Below are 23,597 nucleotides of genomic sequence, written 5' to 3' on the forward strand. Positions count from 1 at the left end.
GCACCACATGCACCTAAACTGAACTTGTTTCAAATACATATATTTCTTTGATAAATAGCTTCTTCCTGCATGACTTATCAACTTAATGTGGGACAGTTCTACAATAGCAAGGTAGTAGCCCTGTTTCACAATTTTTAAAGATTTTCCACTTAGGCCGAGAGGAAGGTTTAGGGGAGTATAATTCATTTCCAAGAAGAGGTTAAGAAAAAAATGCGTTTAAGTCAATAGTGTGTGATTCAAAAAAATGAACTAAAAAACATAAAAGGCAATAAAGACACAATAATTTTACTTAAACCTGAAATTGTGGAAATTAACTCTGTCTAGTGAAGAACTGACAAGAAATCTTTAGAGTTAACAAAGTGCCTTAAACTATAAATCACAAAAGGCTTCTCAAATTATAAACTCATTCTCAATGGCCATAGTCAGATTGGAATGTAAGGGCATCTCCATAGATTAACTGACTTCTGACTTCAGTGGGGTTTGGGAAGTGGGAAATATTATAGCTGAAAACTATACTGAGTAATGTATCTGAAACCACAAACAAGTAACATTTAAGTGGTAAAACATAAATCCTGTGGTGAACTAGACAAAGGAGGTGAAGGAGAGATAGGGGTTAAGGATGATATCTGGGTTTCTAGTTTGCCAACTGGAATGTGGTGCCATTCCTCAAGATATGGAAGAGGACCTGTTTGGGGTAAATAACCTTGATTTTACTTCTCATCCTTAATGGATTTGATAAGCATTTAAACATTTAAGTGGAAATTCTTGGGAGGGAGTTGATGCCAATCTGGAACTTGGAAAAGGGTTTTGGGTTGGGAATATAAATCTAAAAGTCTTAAGAAGATAAATTACCTGCAGAAAAATACAGATTGGAAAGAGAGCCTAGGGTGAGCCCTGGAAAGCTCCAATCTTTAAAAGGCAGGTAGGTAAGGAAGAGCTGGAAAAGACTTAGAAGGAGCAGCTGCCAAAGTAGAAGAAATGCCAAGGGAAAGTGGGAGAACAGAAGCCAAGGGAGATGAGAATGGGATATGGTTGCAGAAAGGAGGGAGTTCTCAACAGTGTCAAATGTTGCTGAGAACTCAAGTAAAATGAGGACCTAGAAATGCCCACTGGTTGTAAAGAGAAGGTCATTGTTGATCTAAGAGCATTCTGATAAAGCCGAACATGTCAGAGTCATACTGGAGTAAAGTGAGTAATAAATGGTAGGTGAAGAAGTGCAGATGGTGGGGTTTCTACTTTGCCCAGCTAGATGACAATGCCATTACCCAAGGTGGGGAAGATGTACAAGTTGGGTCCTCTTCTGAGATAACTGGTTTGAAGAAAACAAGACAGAGCAGTAGCTGGAGGAGAATATGTGATTCATGTAAGTTATTTTAAAATTTTGCTTGTTTTAAAGATAGAAGTGATTTCAGCATCTTTGAATGGTACTGGGAAATGCTGGGTAGAGAAGGAGAGGTTAGAGATATAGGAGGGGATACTTAACAGCTTAAGGTTTTAATAAGACAAGAGGTGATGGGATTCAGAGTGCAGGTGAGGAGGATAAATACTGCACAAAGGCACAATTTTTTTTTATATTTTCTTTTTACTTTTGTGTCAGAGATATACATTACCTACTCAAAATACAATAAATTCATAACATTAAAATAATGATAAAGATCATTTCAATTTGTATAATGATAATACGTAAAAAGAGAATCCTCCAGGGTAAAGGTGATCAAAGAGAAAATACATAATTAGATGGTTCTTAAAATAAAATATGGGACTATGGTGCAAGATGTCTCTCTGATGAGGTGGAACAAATGGGTCTCACCTTCCAAGGTCAGGAGATTCTAAAACATCCAGATGGTGGCTGAGCAAGATAGAGTATGTTAGGTAGAAACTTTAAAATTTGGTTCTAGAAGAATTGGAGGGTAGAATTCATGGAAACTTGTAGTGTTGTGGATTAGTGCAGGGTGGGCTTTGATGTCTCATAGACCTGGGTGTTTAACTAATGTATCCGAATTGGATCTAAAATAATACCATGCTAGCCCCAAAGTGTTGTTGTGTGGATTCCCTTCTTTGGGTTGTGGACTGGACTTATTGACTAAATTCTTACTAATAAAATGTGGCAAAAATGATGAGATATTACTTCTTAGATTTAGTTACAAAAAGACTGTGATTTCTAGTTTGCTTGATACCTCCCTGCCTCCTTCTCCCACGTCTTTCTCTCTCTCTCTCTGTTTCTCTGTATCTATGTTGCTGTCTCTGTCTCTGTCTGTCTGTCTATCTGTCTCTCTGTGCTTGCTTTAGGGAAGCAAGCTGCCAGTGAGTAGCCATATGGAAAGGGTCTGGTGTCTCTGCCATCAAGCAGCAAGGACCTGAGGCTGCCAATAGCCATGGGAATGATTTTGGAAATGGATCTTTCCCGATTGAGCCTTGAGGTGACTGCAATCCTGGATGATACCTTATTGCTTGTGAAAGACTGTGAACGAGAAGCACCCAGATATTTGACCCACAGAATATGAGATAATAAATATTTGTTGTTTTAAAATGTCAAGTTTTAGAGTAATTTGTCATGCAGCAATAGAAAAGCAATATATTTAAGAAACTGTTGAATAAGGAGTAATTGAAGGAACAAGGGCTTGTTAATGATGGGGTAGTGCAGACAAGTCTATCATTATCAAATGATAGCCAGGAGATGTAACACACTGGCTTTTTTGGTGTTATTGTAGAACCAACGTAAGTGATTATATATAAAGACGTTACAGATGTCACAAGGAAGCTTAGCAAGCTGAATACTTGTTAAAGCAGTGTTTCTCAACTCTGCTTACACATTAAAGTCACCTCCGGAAACTTTAAAAAATAATAATGTCAGGACTCCACCACAAATGCATAAAATTAGAAATTCTATGTATTGGTCCTGGACATTGGCCTTTATTAAAATCTCTCAAGTGATAGTAATGTGTAACCTGTTTTGCAAAGAACCACTGAGCTAGCCAATTGCATCCCTTTATTGAGAATCACAAATATATCCATTTTCCTAATTTTGTAAGAAACTGTGGCAATACCTAATTTTTGACAATTTGTGTTTATTATTGTAATTTTTTCTCATTATAGACTCGAGTCCCTGTAAACTAGACTAACCTAAATGAGATCTTTAACTGTAATTTAATTTCTTTGGCCTCAGTATCTTCAGTAATAAAATGAATGCATAGACTAAATTATTTCCTAAATGCCTACTGTATTAGTTTTCTATACTGTCGTAACAAGTAAACAAAAACTTAGTGGCTTAAAACAACACAAATTTATCATCTTATAGTTCTGGAAGTCAGAAGTCTGGCACAGCTCTCACCTGGCTAAGATGAAGATGTAGGCAGGGCTGTGTGATATTCTAGGGGTATAGGGGAGAATCTATTTCCTTGCTCATTCAGGTGTTAGAATTCAGTTCTACGTGGTTGTAGGACTGAGGTTTCTGTTTCTTTGCTGACTGCCAGCTGGGGGCAACCTCTGATTCCTGGAAACTTTCCTCTAGTCCTTGCATGTCACCTTTTACATCTCAGAACCAACAAAGGGATGAGGAATCTTTTTCACACTACTGTTTTCAGATCTTCTGCCTTCCATCTTAGATTCTCTCTGACTGCAGTTGGGAAAAATTCTTCACCTTTGATGACTCATGTGATTAGATTGGGCCAACTTGGATAATCCAGGATAATCTCATCTCAAGGTCCTTAACACTAATTTCTCTGCAAAGTCTCTTGCCATATAAGGTAACATTCACAGGTTCTGGGGATTAGAGTGTAGCTATCTTTGGGGGTCATTCTTCTTCCTTTCATACATTCCATATACGTCTAAGAACCTTAGATTAGTAGCATCATCTAGGGCAGAAGGCAGAGGTCTATCACCTTTGCCTGGATAATTTTTTCCAATGTCATATACCTATACCCCAGAAAATCCTAAAGTGCTACCCTGACCACCTGTGCTACCTCCACCATACTCCAGAAACTAGAGAAAAGCAAAAGTTGCTCTAAATCAGGAACAACAATCTATTTTTAATCCTTTAATAATACCTGTTATAAATTTGCTCACAGTGAGTGCCCAAGTGAGAATGTTGTCAGTCCTCTAAGCCAAGTTTCCAGAGATGACAAATGACAGATAGATTCATCCATCCAGGACCGTATAGCGATTAAGTCACTGGACTTTAAAGTCAGACAATCTGAGTTTTAATCTTAGCTTTTTGTGTGTTTTAGGATAAACTGTGCTCTAGTCAAGTAATCTCCCAAGTCTTAGTTTCATGATGGGTAAAACAAGGTTGATGGTAATTCATACAGGTCTGTGGGAGGAGTAAATAAGAGAGTTGTTATAAAGCTAATAATAGCACATAGCCTGGCACAGGGGGCCAGCCCCTCATTGTCATCCAAAAACTGTTTCTTAGGTGCACTGTGCTAAGTGATATGCAGGTGGCTGTGAAGGTATGTAGGGTGGGGGTACCATGCTCATGAACCATATATTCAAGAATTCTGCATGTTCTGTGGTTGAGAAGAGGGAGAATTTCCTTTCTCCCAGGCTTATGGAAAGACTCATGGAGACAAAGCTTTTAAGACTCGGTGGGTAGTGACAGGTGGAGGTGAGGAGGTGAACATGGGTGCCTTCCGGCTTTTATGGAAAAGTGTGCTGATGTCACCAGTAATATGGATGGTACTGCTTGTCCACATAGTAACACCAGGTGGTGTACTAAGTATCAGAGAAAAGAATCAGTAAATTGTCACTATCCTTGTCCTTGAAGGGCTTACAGTCTATTTGTAATAATAATTGTTAATATTTATTGAATAATTACCTATTGCCTTGTACTATTCTAAGTGCTTTATATGTATTAACCTTTAAAATATGCCCAATAGCATTATATTATCTCCATTTTATGATTAATGAAACTGAGACACAGAGAAGTTAAATTACGTGCCCAAGTTCACACAGCTTTAAGTAGCAACTAGATTTAAGGCCAAGGCAAACTAACTCAAGTGGTTATGCATTTATCCACTACACTATACTGTCTCTGCCAAATAAAACTCTAAGAATTGATAGAACCAGGCACAGAGTGGATACTCTGACCAGTACGATGGAGATTTCACAGAAGGGGTGATACTGAGACAAAGTTTGATGGAAGAGTGGAAGTTTACCAGCCACAGTACAGTAAATACCAATGATATTTGCCAGTGATGCATCCGTGGGATTATTGATTATTGAGCATGTGGCTCAGTTTGAAAGGACCCCGAGTTAGTAATTACTCCGGTTCCAAGAGGCAAATACAATTCAAACTGAATTACGGAAAACAAAGGAAGTGGCATTATTTATTGGCTCACTATCCCAGCAGGATCCACAGACTATAACAATGTGATGGACAAAAGCTCTTTGGCTCTACTTTGTTTTCTTCTGTGATGGCTTCATTCTTAGCTAGGTTTTGGGCACATTTGTAAAAAACTGACCACCAGGTACCCCAGGAACTCATCCTATGAGTAGCCACCCTGTAAAGAGAATACTACAGCAGAAGCAATGGTAGGCAGCCCGTGCATCATCTCCTATTTCTGGGCTCCCAGGAAGACTGCATTTCCTAGCCTCTCTTATAGTCGAGTTGAGGCCAAATGGCTGAGTTCTAGCCAAGAAAAGATGGGTAAGAGGGATTAGAGACACTTCAAGACCTGGCTGTTGTACACAACTCACAGTATATTCTAGATCTCTCTCTTCCCTTTATCACGGTGCCTTAGAGGTCCCATGTTTCAGATGGAGGAGCTACAACATAGTGGGCGGCTGCCCAACATGAACTGGGCATTCTGTGAAGAAATAAAGCTTTATTATCTTAAACTACTGATACATCAGGTTTTCATTTGTTCCTGCAGCATGGTCTACCTTACCCAGATTAACACAAAGACTACTTTCCCAATTTCCACTCTAAGCCTACTCATTTTGCTCTTGTAGCCACTTTTAGAATACCTCCAGCAAAGCTAATCAAGAGTCATTCCTCATAAGGAGATGGCAGAAAACAAAAATTACACTATGTTTTTCCATGACCATTACTGATCTTTTGGAACATAAATACTATATATCGTGGTCAATTTCTTAGATCATTGATATCACAAGTCCACCAAGAGCTACAAGGATAATCACTCTGAAAATAGGAATTTGGACACTTTTGCCAACACACATGCATTGGAAATTTTTTACTCCAGTAACCAAATATTTCATCAGCCTGTAAATTTTCTTCTTATTCACATCTTTTTCATGTCTGGGACATTATGCTACTCAATTTAGTGTATTTGATCAAATATAGAATGACTTTATATAAATTCCTCATTTTTCACTAACCCTGTAATCTTTGTTTTTATTAAATGTTAATGAATTTATCTTTAGGAAAATTTAATTTCTTTTCCTTGCAAATCCTGCAGAATTGGAAAGTTAAACTCCAGAGATTATCATTCGTATTGTATTTCGGCAATCTCATCTATATTAATCCTATTCTGGGAACAATTTTCATTACAGAAAATCTTTCTTGCACTGAGGAAGTAGGTCAGGGAATGTTAGCACACTGAGAACACAGGAAAATCCATTCACTCTGTATGCTAGAGTTTTTATGATTCAAACAGAGAGATCTTTAATGAATAGGTTTTATCTACTTATGAATTTCAGATCTCTCTGGAACATTCTACCTCCACTATTGGGCAAAATCTAAAAGCAGCCCCTGTCAAGATGATTGTTTCTGTTAGCAACTACATATTTTTATTATGATGAGGGTACCTTACTAGTGCTGCAAAGAATAAAAAAATACATGAGACACAAATGTGCAGCATTAAACTCCCAGAAGAGTAATATGGGCAATAAGCTAGTATCGAAAATATCAAAGCCATGGAAAATTTAAAAAAGAATATAATAGATGCCTGTACATCCCTTATGTAGATTTATTACACTTAAGCTTTCCAGATAGCTCTGTCTCTGTGTGTGCACGTGTATGTAAACACATGTACATGTCTCTGTGTGGATATATATAGGCTAATACATCTCTTTCCCCAAATCTTCTGAAAGTAGCATAAAGACATCTTGATATTTCTCCACGAAATACTTCTTGGTCATTCATAGTCCAAGAACAAGAACACTTTTTTCCCCTACACAGACACAATATCATTGTCACACTTAGGAAAATCAACTAACTCAATAACATCATCAAACATGAAGTCCATGCACAATTTTTCAATACTGTCCCCCAAACACCCTTTATAGCTTTATTTTGAAAATAAGAATCCTATTAAGATATATACATAACATTTGCTGTTGGGTCCCCTTAGTCTCCCATAACCTAAAACTTTCCTCTCACCCCTTTTTTCTTTATGGTATTGCATCCTTTGACAATTCCTGGACACATGTCCTGCAGGACTTTCCACCTTCTGGATTTGTCTGACTGTTATATCTTGGTTAAATTCAGATCACACATTTCTGGCAAGAACCCAACAAAGGTGATGTGTATCTCACAATACTTATGTCAGGAGACACAGAGTATCGGGACATCTTATTATTGGCGATGGCAAGCTTGACCACTTGGTTAAGGGGGCAACTATCAGATCACTCAATTTTACAGTTTTCCCTTTGTTATTAGTAATCTGTTGGGTGATACTCTGAGATAATGTGAATGTGTCTTCCAATCCCTTTGATCCAATGGTTTTTACATTTATTGATGTTCCTTGCTTAAATCATTATTATAGTAGGGTTAACAGAATGTTGATTTTCTAATTCCATCATTCCTTCTACTTTTACTATCTGACATTCTTTTATAAAGAAGAGATTTTCTTTGAGTTATCTTTTCTTTCTATGTATTAGATATATTTACATAACATTTATTTTTAATATTATCAATACTATGGACTCATGGATTATTTAAATATAGTGTTTCCTATACAGTATGATTTTATTTATTTATTTTTTTTGTGGTACGTGGGCCTCTCACTCTTGTGGCCTTTCCCATTGCGGAGCACAGGCTCCGGACGCACAGGCTCAGTGGCCATGGCTCACGGGCCCAGCTGCTCTGCGGCATGTGGGATCTTCCCGGACCGGGGCACGAACCCGTGTCCCCTGCATTGGCAGGTGGACCCTCAACCACTGCACCACCAGGGAAGCCCTGATTTTATTTTTGTTGCTCAAATTATTTCAAATCTGGCCAGTGGGCATCCCTCCAGGCCAATTCTGCATTTATTTGATAACAACACAATATTTGAGCACTTACTTTTTTTTGGTCCAACAAAATATTCAGTGCTTACAGTAGACACCCAGCTCAGTCATGGACTCAGCCATATCTCCAAAAAATTTTAAGACAAATCAAAAACCAAAACAAAAAACAAAAGTTATTTTTTGAGATATAACTCCTATATCGCACAATTCATCCATTTTAAGTGTACAATTCAAGTGTATTCACAATGCTGTGCAACCATCACCACAATCTAATTTTAGAATACTTTTGTCTTCCCCCAAAGAATCCTGTGGCCATCAGCAATAGTCTTCATTCCATCTCAGCCTCTAACCCCCTCAACTCTAGGCCATCACTAATCTACTTTCTGTCTGTATAAAAGTAGCCTATTTTGGACATTTCATGTAAATGGAATGATATATGTGGTCTTTCATGATGGCATCTTTCACTTAACATAATGTTTTCAAGGTTCATCCACGTTGTCTCATGTATCAGTGCTTCATAATATCCATCATATGGTTATACCAGATTTTATTTATCCATTCATCAATTTATAGTCATTTTATTCTATTAATATGGTAGATTAAATTAATCGATTTTCAGATGTTAAACCAACCTTGCTCTGTTGTTAGGTGCACATATGATAATGATGCCTAAGGAATTTCTGATTTTCCTCTGTGACAGCCCTTCTCATGGAAGGAAGGAGATCCTTTAAACCCTCCACCCCCTTCCCCCACCATGTATATAATGCACACTGCTCAGAATTCAGCCAACCAGCACATCCCTTTCTCTACTACCTGGTGATTTCCCTCTCTTCACCACTTAGACATTCCAGCAAATGTCCCCATTACACAATTATTTTCATATCACAAAATCTCAATTCTGACTTTTCTTTTGCTAGACGAGGGAAAATACCATACTCTGAGAAAACACAAGTCTCCTTGCTCTTTAACTAACGTGTAAGGGCTTCATTTTTATTTCTGAATTCTTTCCTCATTTGACTTTAAAAAAATTTGTCAGGCTCACAGTGGACACGTTTATATTTAAAAATGATGTTTAGCTTTAATTCAAACATTTTAATCATCATCTCTCTCTTTTTCTTTTTTTTCATTTTTTAAGAAACTTTTTAGTTTATATTGGAGTATAGTTGATTAACACTGCTATATTTAAAATGGATAACCAACAAGGACCTACTGTAAAGAACAACGAATGATGGTCAATATTATGTAACAACCTAAATGGGAAAATAATTTGAAAAAGAATAGATACATGTATATGTAAAACTGAATCGCTTTGCTGTACACCTGAAACTAACATCAACTCTCTCCTTTCATTCTCATATCTCTTGCTATTTAGACCAAAAGAAACCTCTGCCTTCTACCAGAGGCACTTTCTCTAAGGAAACAACTTATTTTGCTTCTTAAGAGCCCAACTTTATGAATGGCATATATATGCAACATGGTTCATCTAAACATACCAGCTCATGATATTTTAAGATTCTCATTTCTTCTATTAGAGCTATCTAAGCACTGCTAGAGTCAACTGAGGATGACACCAGGCAAATTTAATCCTGCATTTTGACAGTGGATATAAATTCCTGAGAGAAGGAACTGCACTGATTTATAAATATCTTTAAGACTAGAAGTTAGGGTGAAGCTAATGGGAGATGGGGCTGGGAAGAACAATGAACTAATTATCTGTAGGTTCTATTATACTCTCATCACTAATCCTCACTAGTTGTTTGTTTAAATTGACATGTTTTTTCTTTGTAGTAATTTGAGAGAGCTGTGAATGATAACACATGTGGATTGTTCTGTTATCTGACAAAATCCAACAAATTACTAGCTTAATCTGATAATTACAGTTATATTTCTGAGGATAACTATGAAGAGAAATTATGACTAAAAATTTTACTAATAGTGTTTACTGGCTATGGACAGTAGCTTCTTTGTCTATTGCCTTAAAATGTAGTTCTTTCACTATGATTACAAGCCATGCAATTTTCAGTGAGCCATTTACCCTCATTAAATATCAATCTTCTCATCTGTAGAAACAGGATAGTAATATAATTCAATTGTCATGAGGATTAGTTAAGCCTGACACATATCAGAGCTCAATATATGTTAGCTAAAATAATTCTTATTTTTATAATCAATATATGAAGAGTTATTGGACATCCACTTAATGGCTAACACAAGGCTAAGATTGGCAAAGAAACAAGAGACATGTTTCCAATTTTCAAGGAGTTAAACCCTCTGTGAAGGAGTAAAGACTAATTATTAACCGGACATTATGAGAACAGATACATTAAAGTCCAAAACTCTCTGCAGGTGCTCTAGGAGTTGAGAGATGGAATAGATTAGCGTGAGTTGGAGTAGAAAGAGTGATGGATGGATACTTCTATGTACCTCCCATGAAGTGTAAGACTCTAAAACTCTTAGTCCTTTTCATAAATTTATAGAAGTAAATTATATTATATACAGCAGAGAAGGTAGAGCTGGGGTTGCTGCCAAGACAAGAGAGAAAAAAATATTTAACATGAACTGGTGATCTTTCTATTGATGCTTCACTGACAGTACCGTCCAGTGTCTTTGCAAGCTCAGTCCTTTCCAACTTTACTATGAAATATACAGGTAACACTAAATTTTAGGAAAAAATTAGTGGATATTTTATGTCCAAAGCTCTTGTAGTTTCCCATCATATATATTGAAAAAGAAATCCATTGCCACTCTCTTAGAGCTATTTTAATTTTCTAAACCTATTATTTGCACACTGATTGTAAGCCATCAATAAGAGTTTTCCAGAAAGATTGTTCTCAGCAGGAAGAAAAGAGGTAGGAGTATATTTGTAATTATGGAAAGATTGTTCTCAGCAGGAATAAAAGAGATAGAAGTATATTTGTAATTATGGAAACATACACCCTATATTTTTCACACTGAAGAGACGCATTCTTTCATTCTATGTGGTAAAGGAAAGGTTGGCATAATAATCTATTTCTTATTAATAATCACTTTTTACAAGAAAGATAGATGGAGAAACTCATATGGAGGCTATACTTTTATTTCTTGTTTTTTTTTTTGATTTCTTTTTCTTTTTTTTTTATTTTACAAATTTAATGAGTTATACATATACATATGTTCCCATATCCCCTCCCTTTTGCGTCTCCCTCCCACCCTCCCTATCCCACCCCTCCAGGCAGTCACAAAGAACCGAGCTGATCTCCCTGTGCTATGCGGCTGCTTCCCACTAGCTATCTACCTTATGTTTGGTAGTGTATATATGTCCATGCCGCTGTTTCACTTTGTCACAGCTTGCCCTTCCCCCTCCCCATATCCTCAAGTCCATGCTCTAGTAGGTCTGTGTCTTTATTCCTGTCTTACGCCTATGTTCTTGATGACATTTTTTTCCTTAAATTCCATATATATGTGTCAGCATACAGTATTTGTTTTTCTCTTTCTGACTTACTTCACTCTGTATGACAGACTCTAGGTCCATCCACCTCATTACAAATAGCTCAATTTCATTTCTTTTTATGGCTGAGTAATATTCCATTGTATATATGTGCCACATCTTCTTTACCCATTCATCCGATGATGGACACTTAGGTTGTTTCCATCTCCAGGCTATTGTAAATAGGGCTGCTATGAACATTTTGGTACATGTCTCTTTTTGAATTATGGTTTTCTCAGGGTATATGCCCAGTAGTGGGATTGCTGGGTCATACGGTAGTTCTATTTGTAGTTTTTTAAGGAACCTCCATACCGTTCTCCATAGTGGCTGTACCAATTCACATTCCCACCAGCAGTGCAAGAGTGTTCCTTTTTTTCCACACCCTCTCCAGCATTTATTGTTTCTAGATTTTTTGATGATGGCCATTCTGACTGGTGTGAGATGATATCTCATTGTAGTTTTGGTTTGCATTTCTCTAATGAGTAAAGATGTTGAGCATCCTTTCATGTGTTTGTTGGCTGTCTGTATATCTTCTGTGGAGAAATGTCTATTTAGGTCTTCTGCCCATTTTTGGATTGGGTTGTTTGTTTTTTTGCTATTGAGCTGCATGAGCTGCTTATAAATTTTGGAGATTAATACTTTGTCAGTTGCTTCATTTGCAAATATTTTCTCCCATTCTGAGGGTTGTCTTTTGGTCTTGTTTATGGTTTCCTTTGCTGTGCAAAAGCTTTTAAGTTTCATTAGGTCCCATGTGTTTATTTTTGTCTTTATTTCCATTTCTCTAGGAGGTGGGTCAAAAAGGATCTTGCTGTGATTTATGTCATAGAGTGTTCTGCCTATGTTTTCCTCTAGGAGTTTGATAGTGTCTGGCCTTACATTTAGGTCTTTAATCCATTTTGAGCTTATTTTTGTGTATGGTGTTAGGGAGTGATCTAATCTCATACTTTTACATGTCCCTGTCCAGTTTTCCCAGCACCACTTATTGAAGAGACTGTCCTTTCTCCACTGTACATTCCTGCCTCCTTTATCAAAGATAAGGTGACCATATGTCCGTGGGTTTATCTCTGGGCTTTCTATCCTGTTCCATTGATCTATCTTTCTGTTTTTGTGCCAGTACCATACTGTCTTGATTACTGTAGCCTTGTAGTATAGTCTCAAGTCAGGGAGCCTGATTCCTCCAGCTCCATTTTTCGTTCTCAAGATTGCTTTGGCTATTCGGGGTCTTTTGTGTTTCCATACAAATTGTGAAATTTTTTGCTCTAGTTCTGTGAAAAATGCCATTGGTAGTTTGATAGGGATTGCATTGAATCTGTAGATTGCTTTGGGTAGTAGAGTCATTTTCACAATGTTGATTCTTCCAATCCAAGAACATGGTACATCTCTCCATCTATTTGTATCATCTTTAATTTCTTTCATCAGTGTCTTATAATTTTCTGCATACAGGTCTTTTGTCTCCTTAGGTAGGTTTATTCCTAGATATTTTATTCTTTTTGTTGCAATGGTAAATGGGAGTGTTTCCTTGATTTCACTTTCAGATTTTTCATCATTAGTATATAGGAATGCCAGAGATTTCTGTGCATTAATTTTGTATCCTGCAACTTTACCAAATTCATTGATTAGCTCTAGTAGTTTTCTGGTAGCATCTTTAGGATTCTCTATGTATAGTATCATGTCATCTGCAAACAGTGACAGCTTTACTTCTTCTTTTCCCATTTGGATTCCTTTTATTTCCTTTTCTTCTCTGATTGCTGTGGCTAAAACTTCCAAAACTAGGTTGAATAAGAGTGGTGAGAGTGGGCAACCTTGTCTTGTTCCTGATCTTAGTGGAAATGGTTTCAGTTTTTCACCATTGAGGATGATGCTGGCTGTGGGTTTGTCATATATGGCCTTTATTATGTTGAGGAAAGTTCCCTCTATGCCTACTTTCTGCAGGGTTTTTATCATAAATGGGTGTTGAATTTTGTCAAAAGCTTTCTCTGCATCTATTGAGATGATCATATGGTTTTTCTCCTTCAGTTTGTTAATATGGTGTATCACGTTGATTGACTTGCGCATATTGAAGAATCCTTGCATTCCTGGAATAAACCCCACTTGATCCTGGTGTATGATCCTTTTAATGTGCTGTTGGATTCTGTTTGCTAGTATTTTGTTGAGGATTTTTGCATCTATGTTCATCAGTGATATTGGCCTGTAGTTTTCTTTCTTTGTGACATCCTTGTCTGGTTTTGGTATCAAGGTGATGGTGGCCTCGTAGAATGAGTTTGGGAGTGTTCCTCCCTCTGCTATATTTTGGAAGAGTTTCAGAAGGATAGGTGTTAGCTCTTCTCTAAATGTTTGATAGAATTCGCCTGTGAAGCCATCTGGTCCTGGGCTTTTGTTTGTTGGAAGATTTTTGATCACAGTTTCAATTTCAGTGCTTGTGATTGGTCTGTTCATATTTTCTATTTCTTCCTGATTCAGTCTTGGCAGGTTGTGCATTTCTAAGAATTTGTCCATTTCTTCCAGGTTGTCCATTTTATTGGCATAGAGTTGCTTATAGTAATCTCTCATGATCTTTTGTATTTCTGCAGTGTCAGTTGTTACTTCTCCTTTTTCATTTCTAATTCTATTGATTTGAGTCTTCTCCCTTTTTTTCTTGATGAGTCTGGCTAATGGTTTGTCAATTTTGTTTATCTTCTCAAAGAACCAGCTTTTAGTTTTATTGATCTTTGCTATCATTTCCTTCATTTCTTTTTCATTTATTTCTGATCTGATTTTTATGATTTCTTTCCTTCTGCTAACTTTGGGATGTTTTTGTTCTTCTTTCTCTAATTGCTTTAGGTGCAAGGTTAGGTTGTTTATTCGAGATGTTTCCTGTTTCTTAAGGTGGGATTGTATTGCCATAAACTTCCCTCTTAGAACTGCTTTTGCTGCATCCCATAGGTTTTGGGTCGTCGTGTCTCCATTGTCATTTGTTTCTAGGTATTTTTTAATTTCCTCTTTGATTTCTTCAGTGATCACTTCGTTATTAAGTAGTGTATTGTTTAGCCTCCATGTGTTTGTATTTTTTACAGCTCTTTTCCTGTAATTCATATCTAGTCTCATAGCATTGTGGTCGGAAAAGATACTTGATACAATTTCAATTTTCTTAAATTTACCAAGGCTTGATTTGTGACCCAAGATATGATCTATCCTGGAGAATGTTCCATGAGCACTTGAGAAAAATGTGTATTCTGTTGTTTTTGGATGAAATGTCCTATAAATATCAATTAAGTCCATCTTGTTTAATGTATCATTTAAAGCTTGTGTTTCCTTATTTATTTTCATTTTGGATGACCTGTCCATTGTTGAAAGTGGGGTGTTAAAGTCCCCTACTATGATTGTGTTACTGTCGATTTCTCCTTTTATGGCTGTTAATATTTCCCTTATGTATTGAGGTGCTCCTATGTTTGGTGCATAAATATTTACAATTGTTATATCTTCTTCTTGGATCGATCCCTTGATCATTATGTAGTGTCCTTCTTTGTCTCTTCTAGTAGTCTTTATTTTAAAGTCTATTTTGTCTGATATGAGAATTGCTACTCCAGCTTTCTTTTGGTTTCCATTTGCATGGAATATCTTTTTCCATCCCCTTACTTTCAGTCTGTATGTGTCTCTAGGTCTGAAGTGGGTCTCTTGTAGACAGCATATATATGGGTCTTGTTTTTGTATCCATTCAGCCAGTCTGTGTCTTTTGGTGGGAGCATTTAGTCCATTTACATTTAAGGTAATTATTGATATGTATGTTCCTATTCCCATTTTCTTAATTGTTTTGGGTTCGTTATTGTAGTTCTTTTCCTTCTGTTGTGTTTCTTGCCTAGAGAAGTTCCTTTAGCATTTGTTGTAAAGCTGGTTTGGTGGTGCTGAACTCTCTCAGCTTTTGCTTGTCCGTAAACGTTTTAATTTCTCCATCAAATCTGAATGAGATCCTTGCTGGGTAGAGTAATCTTGGTTGCAGGTTTTTCTCCTTCATCACTTTAATTACGTCCTGCCGCTCCCTTCTGGCTTGTAGAGTTTCTGCTGAGAGATCAGCTGTTATCCTGATGGGGATTCCCTTGTGTGTTATTTGTTGTTTTTCCCTTGTTGCTTTTAATATGATTTCTTTGTGTTTAATTTTTGACAGTTTGATTAATATGTGTCTTGGCGTATTTCTCCTTGGATTTATTCTGTATGGGATTCTCTGTGCCTCCTGGACTTGATTAACTATTTCCTTTCCCATATTAGGGAAGTTTTCAACTATAATCTCTTCAAATATTTCCTCAGTCCCTTTCTTTTTCTCTTCTTCTTCTGGAAACCCTATAATTCGAATGTTGGTGCGTTTAATGTTGTCCCAGAGGTCTCTGAGACTGTCCTCTGTTCTTTTCATTCTTTTTTCTTTATTTTGCTCTGCAGCAGTTATTTCCACTATTTTATCTTCCACCTCACTTATCCGTTCTTCTGCCTCAGTTATTCTGCTATTGATCCCATCTAGAGTATTTTTTATTTCATGTATTGTGTTTTTAATCGATGCTTGATTCATCTTTAGTTCTTCTAGGCCCTTGTTAACTGTTTCTTGCATTTTGTCTATTCTATTTCCAAGATTTTGGATCTGGGAAATAGAATCTTGCATCATCTTTACCATCATTATTCTGAATTCTTTTTCAGGTAGACTGCCTATTACCTCTTCATTTGTTAGGTCTGGTGGGTTTTTATCTTGCTCCTTCTCCTGCTGTGTGTTTTTTTGTCTTCTCATTTTGCTTATGTTACTGTGTTTGGGGTCTCCTTTTTGCAGGCTGCAGGTTCGTAGTTCCCGTTGTTTTTGGTGTCTGTTTCCAGTGGCTAAGGTTGGTTTAGTGGGTTACTAGTGGAGGGGTGGAGGGGACTAGTGCCTGTGTTCTGGTGGATGAGGCTGGATCTTGTCTTTCTGGTGGGCAGGTCCACGTCTGGTGGTGTGTTTTGGGGTGTCTGCAGACTTTTTATGATTTTAGGCAGCCTCTCTGCTAATGCGTGGCATTGTTTTCCTGTCTTGCTAGTTGTTTGGCATAGGGTGTCCAGCACTATAGCTTGCTGGTCGTTGAGTGAAGCTGGGTGCTGCTGTTGAGATGGAGATCTCTGGAAGATTTTCGCCGTTTGATATTGTGTGGAGCTGGGAGGTCTCTTGTGGACCAGTGTCCTGAAGTTGGCTCTCCCACCTCAGAGGCACAGCACTGACTCCTGGCTCCTCAATTTGGGATGATTTGTTGTCTATTTCTGTATTCCACAGATGCAGGGTACATCAAGTTGATTGTGGAGCTTTAATCCGCTGCTTCTGAGGCTGCTGGGAGAGGTTTCCCTTTCTCTTCTTTGTTCTCACAGCTCCTGGGTCTCAGCTTTGGATTTGGCCCCGCCTCTGCGTGTAGGTCGCTGGAGGGGGTCTCTTCTTCGCTCAGACAGGACAGGGTTAAAGGAGCAGCCTCTTCGGGGACTTTGGCTCACTCAGGCCGGGCGGGAGGGAGGGGCACGGAGTGCGGGGCGAGCCTGCAGCGGCAGAGGTCGGCGTGACGTTGCAGCAGCCCGAGGCGCGCCGTGCGTTCTCCCAGGGAAGCCGCCCCTGGATCCCGGGACCCCGGCAGTGGCGGGCTGCACAGGCTCCCGGAAGGGCGGTGTGGACAGTGACCTGCGCTCGCACACAGGCTTTTTGGCGGTGGCAGCAGCAGCCCCAGCGTCCCACGCCCGTCTCTGGGCTCCGCGCTTTCAGCCGCGACTCGCGCCCGTCTCTGGAGTTCCTTTACGTGGCGCTCTTAATCCCCTCTCCTCGCGCACCAGGAAACCAAGAGGGAAGAAAAAGTCTCCTGCGTCTTCGGCAGCTCCGGAGTTTTCCCGGATTCCCTCCCGGCTAGCTGTGGCACTTTAGCCCCCTTCAGCTGAGTTCTCGCCGCCAGCCCCAGTCCTCTCCCTGCACCCTGACCGAAGCCCGAGCCTCAGCTCCAGCACCGCCCGCCCCGGTGGGGGAGCAGACAATCCTCTCGGGCTGGTGAGTGCCGCTTGGCACCGCTCCTCTGTGCGGGAATCTCTCCGCTTTGCCCTACCCAGGTATGTGGGGAGTTTCTTGCCTTTTGGGAGGTCTGGGGTCTTCTGCCAGCGTTCAGTAGGTGTTCTGAGGCTATACTTTTAAATAGCTAGATTAGAAGCAGATATGAAATTACTTTTGAAGTCTGGATGCAATTGAAGCTGATTTGGCCTGGCTTTTTTTATCATAATAAGATTTTAGAAGTGAATGCAGAGGAATAATAGGCCCCATTACAGATAGGTCACCTGATTCAGTCCTAGAGACAAAGTGGAATCGTTCCCTAGAATAATGTCTATAGTACTTTGTTCAGACCAATCTGAAATGAATACTCAGGAAAATGCACAGATCTGCCCATCTTAGTTTTAGATTGAAAACCTATTTCATAATGGTAGTAATGACTAGCCTTCCAGCCCACTAATCATCCATTAAGGTGGAAAAGAAAGCAATATTTTAGGACCATGATGCACAGAGGAGAGTTAGCTCGCTGGTCCTAGGTGATAGCAAGATGGTAGCTGAGGTTGCACAAATGTTCTGGAGCCTCTATCCAATGATGTCTGCTGCAATAAACATTATTCTAAAAGGGGGACTGGGAAAATAAATCGGACCCTGAGAAACCTGGATAATGAGTTTTACGGACAGTTTTGTGAGTGATGAAGTTATCCTGGAGTTGCAGAGGTGTGTATCTCTCCTTGGATCTTACTTGTGGAGAAGACCGCTGATCATTGAGCAGGAAATGAAATTGTATTTGTCATAACATCCATTACGACTTCCAGATATCAAGCAAATTAGTGCTAAGATTCACTGTCCTAAATCATATCAGAAAGGCATAAGCAGAGACAAACAGATTAATGGAACAGAAGAGTCTAGAATTGATCACAAATAAATTTAACATGAAAAAGAAAGTCTTTGTGACAAATGGTTCTGGAGCATCTACAGAGCTGGACAGAAGAATGAACCTTGTCTCCTATCTTACTCGAAAATTTAATTTGAGATGGATCACTTAAACACTACTACCAAAACCATAAGACTTCTAGAATACAAGTAGAATATTTTCATGACTTTAGGATAGGAAAGATTTCTTAGAACACAAAAGGCATTAAAAACATAAGAAACAGTAAGTTAGATTTATTCAAAATAAAAAAATCCTAGTCATCAGAAGATGAAAAGGCAAGCCACATTCTGGTTGAGAATATCTGTAAAAACATATCTGACAAAGAACTTATACCAAGAGAATGTACAGAAAGAATTTCTAACTGTAGAGTGACATGGTTATATTTTCATGTTAATATGTCACTTTGGCAGCTATGATAGATAAATTTTAAGGAAATAGAACTAGAAATAGTGGAAAGGTAGGACACTGAGGTAGTAGGTGATGAGGACTTAGTATGTAAGCAGCAGTTTCATATGGAAAATTCTCTGAAGTCTTTGAATGTAGTGAGAACCAGGAGAAAATCTAGTATGTATTTTTAGTTCCTTCTTATAAATAAGAAATTGGTACATACTGGTATTTGAGATTCTAGATTAAGATCTCCACCAATAAATGAGAGAAGAGAAAGCTTTATTTCTGCTATAGTAAGAGAGACCATCCAAAACTCTGACTGCACTAGACTTCTGACAGTTAGTAAGGATTTTGATTTATTAAAGACAGCAGGGGGCTTCCCTGGTGGCACAGTGGTTGAGAGTCCGCCTGCCGATGCAGGGGATACGGGTTCGTGCCCCAGTTCGGGAAGATCCCACATGCCGTGAAGCGGCTGGGCCCGTGAGCCATGGCCGCTGAGCCTGCATGTCCGGAGCCTGTGCTCCGCAACGGGAGAGGCCACAACAGTGAGAGGCCTGCGTACTGCAAAAAAAAAAAAAAAAAAAAAAAAGACAGCAGGAAGGGGAAATATGAAGAATGGGAATGATAAAGTAGGAATCTGATGTGAGGGCAAAGAAGATACTCTACTAAGTTATTTCCAGTTCTTGAAAAGAGGGTCTAAAGTCCAGAAAAGTGCATTTAAGAGATTAACTATTCTCAGTCCTCAAATGGTAGTCTAAAGTAAGTCCAGGAAAAGTACATTCTGCATTTTTGAATTTATCAAGAAAACTATTAGTTTAGGTCCATCAATGAAAAGCACATTCTCTTGTGTTTTTGCTACACAAGAGTTGCAAAACAGTCTAATTCTTTACACTCCTACCAATTTTAGTTTTTGACCCTTATTTCTTCAATTTTTTTCTATACCAGTGTTTTTCTTCTTTCCTTCCTCGTATTCTCAAGTGAAAAGAACACTAGATCTTTTTGATTGTTCCACAACTTCCAAAGGCTCTGTTCATTTTTTTCAACCTTTTTCTCTGTTTTTCAGATTGGAAAATTTCTATTGTTATACCTTAAATTTTAATAACTCATTCCTCTGTAGTCTTCATTATTCAATTGAACTCATTCAGTGAATATTTTATGGCAGATACTGTCATTTTCAGTTCTGAAATTCCAACTTGGTTCTTTTTTACAGTTTCTATTTCTCTATAGGGAATGCATATATCTTTCCATTAATTTCAAGCATTTTTACTTTTATTTCTGGAGCTGATAAGTAATAACTGCTTTTAAAGTCTGATAATTTCAAAATCTGAGGCCTCATGTATTGGCATCTGTTGACTGTCTTTTCTCTTGAGAATCAAGCATTTTGGGGGGTTCTTTTAAAAGTAATTTTGGATTATATTCTGGACATTTTGAATGTTACGTTGTCAGACCCTTGGTATTGTAAAAATCCTCCAAATAATGTTGATTTTGTTTTATTTATTTGTTTGTTTGTTTGTTTAGGCCACGTCCTGTGTCTTGCAGGATCTTAGTACCCCAACCAGGAATTGAAACTGGGCCAAGGCAATGAAAGCGCTGAGTCGTAACCACTGGACCGCCAGGGAACTCTTTGTTTTAGAAGGAAATAATTCAGTCATCGTCAGTCCATGAGTTCTGCTTAACTTTTTGTAGTTGAAGAATCCAATGTCTGCTTCAGTTTTCAAAGCTTTTGCTATGCTCCTTGGGGTCTATCCTATGCATGTGTATCTTGGGGGTTGAGCCTGGAATTTGATCATGACAGAAATAGGGGATCCTCTTTTCCTGGTTTCTCCTCTGGGATTTCCCTCACATTCTCTTGTTCCTAGTGTTTTGTTTCTTAGTCATCTTACTAGAAACACAGGACTCATTTTGGAATTTCATCCATCCTTATTTCTGCACAGCTGCACATGGCTGGGGCTACTCTGGAGTCAAAGCAGAGAGAGAAAAGGGAGAGAAAAATAATGGGATTTCTCCACACTCTTTGAACCACAGGTCTCTTTTTCTGAATTCTTCTGGACAGAGAGAGACAGGTTTTCTCTTGGGGTTTTAGGCTACTGTTCTGCTGCCAGAGCTGTTGCTGTGGCTAGGGCTGCCTTTGGACTAAGGATGGGAGAAAAATGAGAAAAACAAAACAAAACAAAAACGTTAATTCCCCCCATACTGTAAGGCTCACAGGGGCTCCTTTTCCTGGTTCTCTGGCCAGAAAGACAAGGTTTCTCTCAGAGGTTTTGCTTTGCTCACTCACTATGCAGTTAAGCACTGAGGTAGCCCTTTGGTTAACCTGGGGAATAGAGGAAAACCTTGAGAAGTTTACCCCCTTACCAGTTGTCCTTAAAGTTTTGTCTCCCCTCCTCAATCTGCCTATTATTAAGTTCTCTGAGTTCTCAAGTAGTTGTTTTTTGTACTGTCCCAGAATTTTTTTTTTTTTTTTGCGGTACGCGGGCCTCTCACTGTTGTGGCCTCTCCCGTTGCAGAGCACAGGCTCCAGACGCGCAGGCTCAGTGGCCATGGCTCACAGGCCCAGCCGCTCCGCAGCATGTGGGATCTTCCCACACCGGGGCACAAACCCGTATCCCCTGCATTGGCAAGCGGACTCTCAACCACTGCACCACCAGGGAAGCCCTGTCCCAGAATTTTTAGTTGCAATTAATAGGAGATAGGAGGCACTGGAAATCTCTGTGCTTTTGTGACCTATATTTTATTTTATTTTTATTTTTTTTTCTTTTTGCAGTATGCGGGCCTCTCACTGTTGTGGCCTCTCCCGTTGCGGAGCACAGGCTCCGGACGCGCAGGCCCAGCGGCCATGGCTCACGGGCCCAGCCGCTCCGCGGCATATGGGATCCTCCCAGACCGGGGCACGAACCCGTATCCCCTGCATCGGCAGGCGGACTCTCAACCACTGCGCCACCAGGGAGGCCCCGTGACCTATATTTTAAAGTAGTCTATCCACAAAACACTATCTTTGAAAAAAATAGTTATCTTTATACATGGACAGCATGCATTCTTTTGCTTGTGACCCCAAAAGATTAACGTAAAATGACTTTGTCCTTTTATGAAAAGTCTGTTCACCTTCATGGCTTTTTAGGATCCTTATGTATACATGATTTTATTAAGTTTATAATATTATGAATTTAGTTTACTGATAAAAATCACAGCAAAGACTTGAACAATATTTAGTAAATCTAGAGAGTTAAGATGAAGTATTATGAAGCCTTTTGTGACAAACCATCTTCTCAAAGTCATTTCCATATCACAGTACCTAAAACATGGTCCCATTCTCATCTATCCTTAGTCAGTTGTCAGCAGAGCAGAGTCAGCAAATGTCCATCCAGAGCACGTTTTGATAGGAAATTGCACTGGGGTTGTGTTGATGGAAGGAAAGTAGTGTGTGATGAGCACCTAATCCTCCTACAGGCTTATACAGAGCTTATCTAGTACAATCAAGGGGGAAGAAAGTTCCAGAGCAACCTTGATTCTTATTCTCTGAAATGACTTCTCTCCCATGACAAACTTTTCCATGATGTGGAACAAAGTCATTCCCTATTTACCAAGTAAGCACAGATTGTGTACTCAGGTAAAATATTCCACTGGTTTCACAAATGCCAGGAATACCACCTGATCTGAGTATATTTTCAACTAATCCCCCAGAGACAACATTTGGAGCTTCCCTCTCTCACCTCTGAATCCAAGTTTCTCTAATGACTCAGACCTACTCAACAGAAACATTGGGAAGAGAGAGTCTGCAGTAGCAGACTTAAGACTTCAGTCTTAAGAAACCAGAGAAGGTTCTCCCTGCCCCATCTATGATAACTTCCAGTTCCAGCCTTGCCTGAGGGGCAGGTGTGTTCTAACCAGAGGCTTGTGGCCACCTCTCTTTCTACCTGACAAGAGGGAGCTTCTGGCCACTGAATTCAGCACACAGGTGCTCTGAAGTCAGGAAACAAAGCCTTCTGATAACTCAGTTTGGGGCTGCTTTGGTTATAGGGGGGCTCACAGATGTTTGTTTGCATGAAATCCAAACAAGAGATTAAAGAGAGGGCCTGAAGCATTTTTTAAGATAAGGAACAAAAAGAATACACAAATCAGAGAAATCATGAACTGTAGAAACACAATCCTGCTTGTCTACAAAAGGAAAGTATTTCAATACCAACTGCTCGAAGGAAACACACACACACACACACACACACACGCCGCTATGTTGAAACACAAATGTTGAAAATACTGCCTATGTAAACTTACCCAACTCAACTGAACTGTCAAACAAGGCCCAGATGAACAAGAAGGTAGTGACTATTTAGAGTCCAATGTAAATTCATGCTTTTTTTTTTCAATATTCTATAAATGACTTGAAGTTTCAGCAGAGAAATATTAAATTCTTCTTTGGGTCAAAACCCAAAAAGGATGAAAAGAAGATAGACTGAGAGATAAGATAACAAAGAGCTGCAGCCTCAAGCTGCAGAATGGCCCTAAATGTACTATTTATTAAGCTATTTTTATTTTCAGGCACAGTTTGTTACCTTTTATTCATTTATTCATCTCACTTAATCCTCACCATCACATAAGAAGAGAGGAATAATTATCTACAT

This window comes from Mesoplodon densirostris, chromosome 1 (assembly GCF_025265405.1).
Source record: "Mesoplodon densirostris isolate mMesDen1 chromosome 1, mMesDen1 primary haplotype, whole genome shotgun sequence".
In the NCBI taxonomy this organism is placed as follows: domain Eukaryota; kingdom Metazoa; phylum Chordata; class Mammalia; order Artiodactyla; family Ziphiidae; genus Mesoplodon; species Mesoplodon densirostris.